Genomic DNA, 7,704 nt, shown 5'->3' on the forward strand with positions numbered 1-7,704 from the left:
ATCATCACCTTCTACTTTCGTGTCATCTATTTTGCAATCTATATTCAACATAGGAAAAGAAACATGCTATCTGCCTTTCTGAGTCTGGCTCATTTAGCTTAATCATCTCCAATTCTATCCATTTTCCTGTAAATGACAAAAATTTGTCCATATTTCTGACTGAATAATACTCTATTTTATATACTATATAATTATATTATGTAATTATATTTATATATTACCACATTTATATATATATATGTATCGATTATATTATCAATTCATCTGCTGATGGGAACCTAGGCTTATTGATAAAATACAAATAATATTAATTATTGCAATGCAAGCTACAAACTTTTTATTTTTAATCATCTTCTTATTGATAATTTATGTACAAAAAGGCAGCAATTTAAAATGTATAATAGGGATATTTTGATGAATATGCATACCTATATTGATACTACCTCACTGGTTGGTGTTTATCAATTTTATTCATCTCTTCAAGGAATTAGATTTTGTAGGTTTTCCTATGTCTTCAGAAAATATTGATGAATTGTGTGACATTTTAACCAAGTTGTACTCCATCTTTATTGTCATTTTGGGATACACTAAGCAGTCTTCCCTTAAATTCATGACTTGGATCTCAAGTGAGTTCTTGAAGCTACCAAAGCGTAAGCTGTAAGACCACAGACCATTTGTTCCTTCACTGTCCTAAAATACAGTTGCACATCTTTACCTGTTTTTCTAGAATATTCTGGTACAATTTGGATCTTAAATAACTCTTTAAGGTCCGTGTAAAGGCTCAATCTCCAGCATGTGGCACTATTGAGAGGTTGTTGAACCTGTAGGAGATGAGTCATAGTAGAAGGAAGTTAAGTCAGTTGGGGGCTGTGCTTTCGAAGGGGACCATGGGGTTCTTCCTGGCCACCATGACATAAGCAGCTGTATCATTACATGCTCCTAACAAGGTGAATTATGCTGCCTAAGGACCCAAGACAACAGAGTCACCAACCATCAGCAAAAATCTCTGAAACCTTGAGCAAAAGTAATCCATTCCACCTTTTAAGTGGATTTACTTAGATATTTTGAAACAGCAACAGAAAAGTGAGTAGCACTTATTCAATAAGCATTTGGGAATCTACAATGTGACAAATGCTCTTCTGAGGTCAGCCAGAGTCCACATGCTTCAGAAAGCTTTCCTCATTGTCTGTATTAGATACTATCATCATGACTTATTCTAGCTGTATTCTTGAATTTAAGATGCTGCATTATAATAAACCCACTTTTTCACTCTCATTCTCTCTTGTTCTCTCTCTCTCTCTCTCTCTCTCTCTCTCTCTCACACCTTTCTATTCCTATGTGTAATAATTTAAAACATTCATATTTTAAACTGTTTCCACTTTCATGATAAAGGTCACATCTTATCCATGCATGTTTTCTGTAGGACTCAGCACAGAATTCAGTAGTGTCTTCAGACACATCTCTGTTGAATATGAAGAGCATCCTGAATTGATGGGGTGAGCTGTGATGTCAGATTTCATTCTAACACTAGGTTGCCTCTGGCCACTGTCAGATCCTCACACTTTTAGGTAGAAAATAAAGTCTTTGGTACCCTTGCTCCACATTCATAATCCTTCTTTTTTATTGTAGACTTAGATTCAACCCTTATCCTTATAGTGTTTTCTTTCTGTCCTATTTTAGAGCTCTCACCTACCTCTTTGTATAATTATTTTGGATCTGTCCCTTCAATCAGAGCTGAGATGTCTCCTCTCATGTTTTATATCCAAGGTAAGGACTAAGTAAATAATGATTTCCTACTAACTGAAACATCATGTAGATTCTTAAAATAAGAGGCTTAGCTCAGATTCCCCTACTCAGACAGTTTTCCTCTCTCCAGACTCATAGGTTTAGCTTCTATCTGCAAAGAAGACCTTGAACATGGATAGAGCCATATATTCAAAAGTCATGAATGGAAGAACTTGCTCCAGTATAAGCTTGATTAAGTTTGTACTCATTCCTTTCCTTCTTTGCCTTGTGGGATCTTAGATGTTCTTTAAAATTTTAACCTCATAACTAACAATGACAAAAGGAAGTCACATTGAATTAAGAAGACCATTAGTAAAATAAGTACTTGTGAAGTTTAAAAAGAAAGGTGAGGTGACTCATAATAGACTTGAGACTGTTTATGAGCTGTGGATAGCTTGAGGGGTGGCATTTAAGCCCTGGTTTGAAGGCAGGCCACCTGTTCTCTTGTTCAGGAAATGGATTAGCTATTTGAAAAACTAAAAAAATGCAAAGGGAAAAACAAAAATGAGAGACTGTAACAAATATTTCTCATCAACACATCATTATATATGACTTGGGAAAATATTCACTGAAGTAGTTACTAAGATATACATTATTTGATTAGACTTCATAATGACCATTTTATGACGTAGTATATGTTTTGCATTGAAATACAATTGGTGAATTGGTAAAGAGTGAACTCAGTGCCATAATCTTTTCAACCCTTAGAATGTCTAAAGTATGAAATCTGCCTACAGAAGCTTTGCCCTTCTTAGAAGACAGAATGTATTTGAGCTAGTCAAATCATAAAATGAGATGAGAGAAAAAGAAAACAAAACAATTTGGTAGAAGTCTTCTTCTGTGGTCACACAGAGCAGAGAGGAAAAGGAATAGCAAGCCAAAGCCAGAGGTATTAGGGAAATCTGTTTTTAAGGACTGCACTCTAGCTGAGTGGGTAGAGCCATAACTGCCTGGCCTCTGTCTCTAACAGATGCTGGGTTGTGCTTAAAACCCTGCTTCACAAAGATTAATGGTGTGTTTGGGGAAGTAGAGTAGTCTGTCTTTCATTGTTTTTGCTGAAATGCTTTTCTACGAAGAAGAAGAAAAGTTTATATTACCCGAGTAGTTAAGAATATCAAGAATCAAATGTGGTGCATTACTGTTAATAAACGTATTTATATTTAAAAAACAAAGCAAGCAATTAGGTGAGATTGAAAGAGAAGGAGGGGGAGAGAAGGGAGAGAGAGGAAAAAATAGGATTCAAGAGTAGAACTGAAATGATGTTTTAATATCTTTAGTGATTGGTCATAGTAGGAATACATATATTGGACTCATGAATTGTTATTTTTTATGCTTTAAACCTTTTGTTGCAAACATAAATTTTACTTCTAACATTTTAATCAAAATTGAATAGTTACATGAATTTCTCCTTGTTTACATCTCAGGCAGCTAGTCTACATAATTAGACACATCGAGCTGATATATTTTTAAAAATTCTTCAACTTTTTGAAAAATTATATTTATGTTAATGAGTCTTAGGGGTAAGGAAATTTTAGATTAAACCTCAAATGACTTCAGAATATTTATACACATTCCAATTTTAATGACAGTAAAAAAATACTAAGCTCTAAAAATTATTTGGAAAGTATTATGTATGTAGCCTTTACATATTCAATAATTCTATCATGGAAGTTACTTTCAAAACATGGCATATGAGGAATCAAAATGATGATAGCTGATGGACCCTGGAAACTTGACCTGCACAATTTCCAGTAATTTCCAGATTTTCCTGGCAGCAAAGATCAGGTAATACTCATTTTTTCTCCAAACAAAGTTACCACCAACACCAAGGGAGCACATAATAGTTTTTACTGACCCTTAAATTAACTTTTTAAAGAGCACAACAGCCTGGAACAGGGACAGGAAACTGCTGCTGGCCCACCAGTCTGCTTCCCAGCTGGGAACAACTCTAAGCAGGGGCAGATAGCCAGGGCCAATCTGCCACTTTTTCTTTTTCTTTTGTTGTTCTTCTCTCTCTTTGTTAATTCTCTCCAGCCTTGGTCAGTAAAGTCAAAACACAATGCAGAGAACAAAGAACGACAGAGACCTGCAAGCATCTGCAAGTACCTGGACCCACCATAATTCATGCAAACACAGAACACTTGATTGCTGCATGGCTGCACAGATCTCTCTCCAACTTAGTGTGTCTGCAAACTTTCCAACAGTAATGCAACTCAGAGAACTGTAGAAAGAGAGTTGCTGCAAGCATCTGGGAAGATTGGGACCCACCAAACAAAAGTGGACACAAAATCTCTGTGTGCCACCTGCCTGGACTACCCTGTAGCTGATCTGTTCTCAAACAAGAAAATCTGCTAACCTGCCAGGTGAGCACAACACAATGTTTGGGAGGGAACCTCATATTCTAGCACAACTGTGGAACCAATTGCAATACCTCTGGAGAAACTGGTGCCAAATACACAGAAGGAATATTTCACTTCTGTCTGTTGAGGAGGGACAGAATACAGAGCTGAAAAAAGCCCTGTGGGGGTGGAGCCACTCAGCAGCCCCTGTGAGGGAAATAAGGCATTGCACTGCCTTGGAGAAACCAGGAGCAAGCTGAAACTGACAGTTTCACCAAGAGACAGAGTGAGTCTAAAGAAAGAGGTTTTTAAGAATGGTGAATCAAGGTTTTGAAGAAGACTTTAGAAGCAAGGTTTTAAAGAATTATAAAAGAGTAAGGCCTTAAAGAATAAAGATAGAGAAAAGAAGCAGAGTAAAGAGAAGAGATCAAGAGAGGTAAGAAGCAATGAGGTCCTTGTGCATTTCCACCTGATTGGCCTACACACCTGATCCCACTTTCTGTCTGTCTGTCTATCCTTTGTTCTTCTGAATCTCCTGTAACCACCCAGTTGGGCCTAGTTAGGTTCAGTAATAAAAAGGGAGTGACCATAAACCTAAACCTAAGTGAACAACCATAAACCTAAGCAAACCCTAGGTTCCTGGCTTTGCTACTCTGCTGGTGCCAGGAGGCTTCCCTTCCCACAGGGCATGGAGGCCCAGCATTCCCCACTGTCCCTGACAGCAGAGAGTCCCCAACTCCCCTGTCAATGAGCAAGAATGCCAGATTCCCCACTGAGGGCAAAAAAGCTATAACCAGCCACTCTAAAGACAGATGGCACCAGAAGTCCCATGACCCCTAGGAACACAGAAGCCCAGTGCTTCACACTGCAGTTCCCTGCAGGAGAGTCATGTCTCTCCTGTCCACTGCAACTCCCTGCAGGAGAGTCACATCTCTCCTGTCCAAGAACTGGAATCCTAGTTCCTCTACTGAGTGGCAATCTGCTACCCTGCCAGTGCAAGGAGGCATAATTCCACCGTGCACAGAGATCCAGCACTCCACACTGCAACTGCAGGAAAATCCTTGCACCACCATCAAAGAGTGGGAACTACAGCCCCTTCACTGAGGGGAGAAACGAGGTAATCAGCACCACAAGAACCATGCAAAAGGTTATATATCAAGTATATCCCTCTCTGAGGAATCCTGATGATGGTGCTACAAGAGAAAAAAAAAAAAAAAACACAAAACACCAACTAGAAGGGCAAAAGAGATTAAAACCCTAACAAAAACAGAATGAAACAGCGAGTCAATAGCTCTTCATCAAAGGCCAATTCCACAACTAAGGATCAAAACACCTGTGTAGACGAAGATCAATTAAACAATGAATTAAAAAATAGTAAAAGTGATTAACAACCTCCAAGAAGAAACACAAAAGTTAGTAGATGACCTCAAAGAAGAAGAGAATTAACAATTAAATGAGCTCAAAGAGAATAAAAACAAACAGATGAATGACATTACGAAAACTATCCAGGATATGAAAGAGGAAATCAATAAAGATTTGGAAACCCTGAAAAATAATCAATCCAAAATAAACAACTCAATATCCCAAATAAATATCACAATCAAAACCATGGTGAACAGAGTGAATCAAGTTGAAAACAGAGTATCAGGAGAAGAAGACAAAGTAGAGGAATTACATCAAATAGTAAAAGATCATGAAAGAATGCTAAGAAAATATGAATGGACTATGTAAGGTATCTGGGACACCAAACATATGAATCATGGGTGTAGAAGAAGCAGAGGAGATACAAACTAAAAGCATTGATAACCTATTCAAAAGGATGATAGCAGAGAACTTCCCTAAGTGAAAGAGAGGGTGACCCAGGTGCAGGAAGCTTACAGAACACCAAACCATCAGGACCAAAAAAGAAACACTCCCAGACACATTATAATCAAAACACTCACACAGAACAAAGAAAGAATTCTGAAATCTGCATAAGAGAAAAAAAACAGTCATATTTAAAGAAAAATCTATTAGAATAACAGTAGATTTCTTAACTCAAACTCTAAAACATGAAAGTCATTAAAAGACATAATTCAGGATCTGAAAGAAAGCAACCATCAACCTAGATGTCTACCTAGCAAAACTATCCTTCCTAAATGAAGGAGAAATTAATACCTTCCATAACAAGGAAAAACTGAAGGAATTTGCAACCACTAAGCCAGCACTACAGAAGATACTTGAAGAAATTTTACAAATAGAAGGAGAAACTAGAGTGAGACAGGAATATTCAAGAAAGAATAAACCCTTCTGAGCAAGCAAACCAGTTAAGAAGGAATAGGTAAAATGAAACAATAGGGGAACAAAAAGGACTGGAAACAACAGCCACCTCTCAAATTTAACACTGAATATAAATGTAAAGGGCCTCAATACCCAATCAAAAGACATAAAATAGTAACTTGGATTAAAAGCAAGACCCAACCATATGAGGTTTATAAGAAACTCATTTCACTGAAAAAAAGAAAAAAACATTGGCTTATATTCAAAGGGCAGAAAAAAGTTTTCTAAGGAAATAAAAATGCTTGTTTGTACTCTCTATATGCAAGCAGGAGTAACTATATTCATATCTGACAAAGTAGACTTTAGATTAAAAGCAATCAGAAGACACAATGAAGGTCACTTTATATTAATGAAAGAAACAATTCATCAAGAGAAAATATGAATCCATAACATATATGCAACAAACACAGGAGCACCCATCTACATTCAAAAAACTCTAATGAAGAGCACACCTACACACTAACACAATGATAGTGGGAGACCTGAGTACCTCACTGTCACAAATAGATAGGTCATCTAGAAAAATGATCAGCATAAAAACTTCAGAGCTACTCAATACATTAGACAAAATAAACATGGCTGATATCTACAGAGTATTTCACCCCAAAACTGGGCAATACACATTCCTTTCAGCAGCTCATGGAACTTTCTCCAAAACTGGTCATAATTTAGGACACAAAGCAAGCCTCAACAAATTTAAGAAAATCAAACTAACCCTCTGCATCATATCAGATCACAATGGAATTAAAGTGGATCTCAACAACAAAAGAAACCCCAGAAATTATTCAAACACATGGAGACTGAATAACACACTGCTCAAAAACCAATGGGCAACTGAAGTAATAAGGGAAGAAATTGAAAAGTTCCTAGAAGGCAATAAAAATGAAAATATAACTTACAAAACTCTGTGGGAACACCAAAGGCCATGCTAAGGGGAAAGTTTATAACTATAAGTACCTACATTTAAAAAGCCAAGAGCTCTCAAATAAACTAATGATGCACCTGAAGCTCCTAGGAAAACAGTAACCAACAAACACAAACCCAGCAGACTGAGAGAAAAAAATAAAGATCAGGGCTGAGATTAATGAAATTGAAACCAAAGAGGGAGAAGACCAAAATTAATAAAATCATACATGAAAAGGGGACATAACCACAAATACCGATGAAATCCAGAAGATCATTAGAAGAGTACTTTGAAAACATATTCAAGTAAACTGGAAAATCTAGATGAAATGGGTAAAATCCTAGATGCATATACCAA

Source organism: Castor canadensis, chromosome 1 (genome assembly GCF_047511655.1).
Source record: "Castor canadensis chromosome 1, mCasCan1.hap1v2, whole genome shotgun sequence".
Taxonomy (NCBI): Eukaryota; Metazoa; Chordata; class Mammalia; order Rodentia; family Castoridae; genus Castor; species Castor canadensis.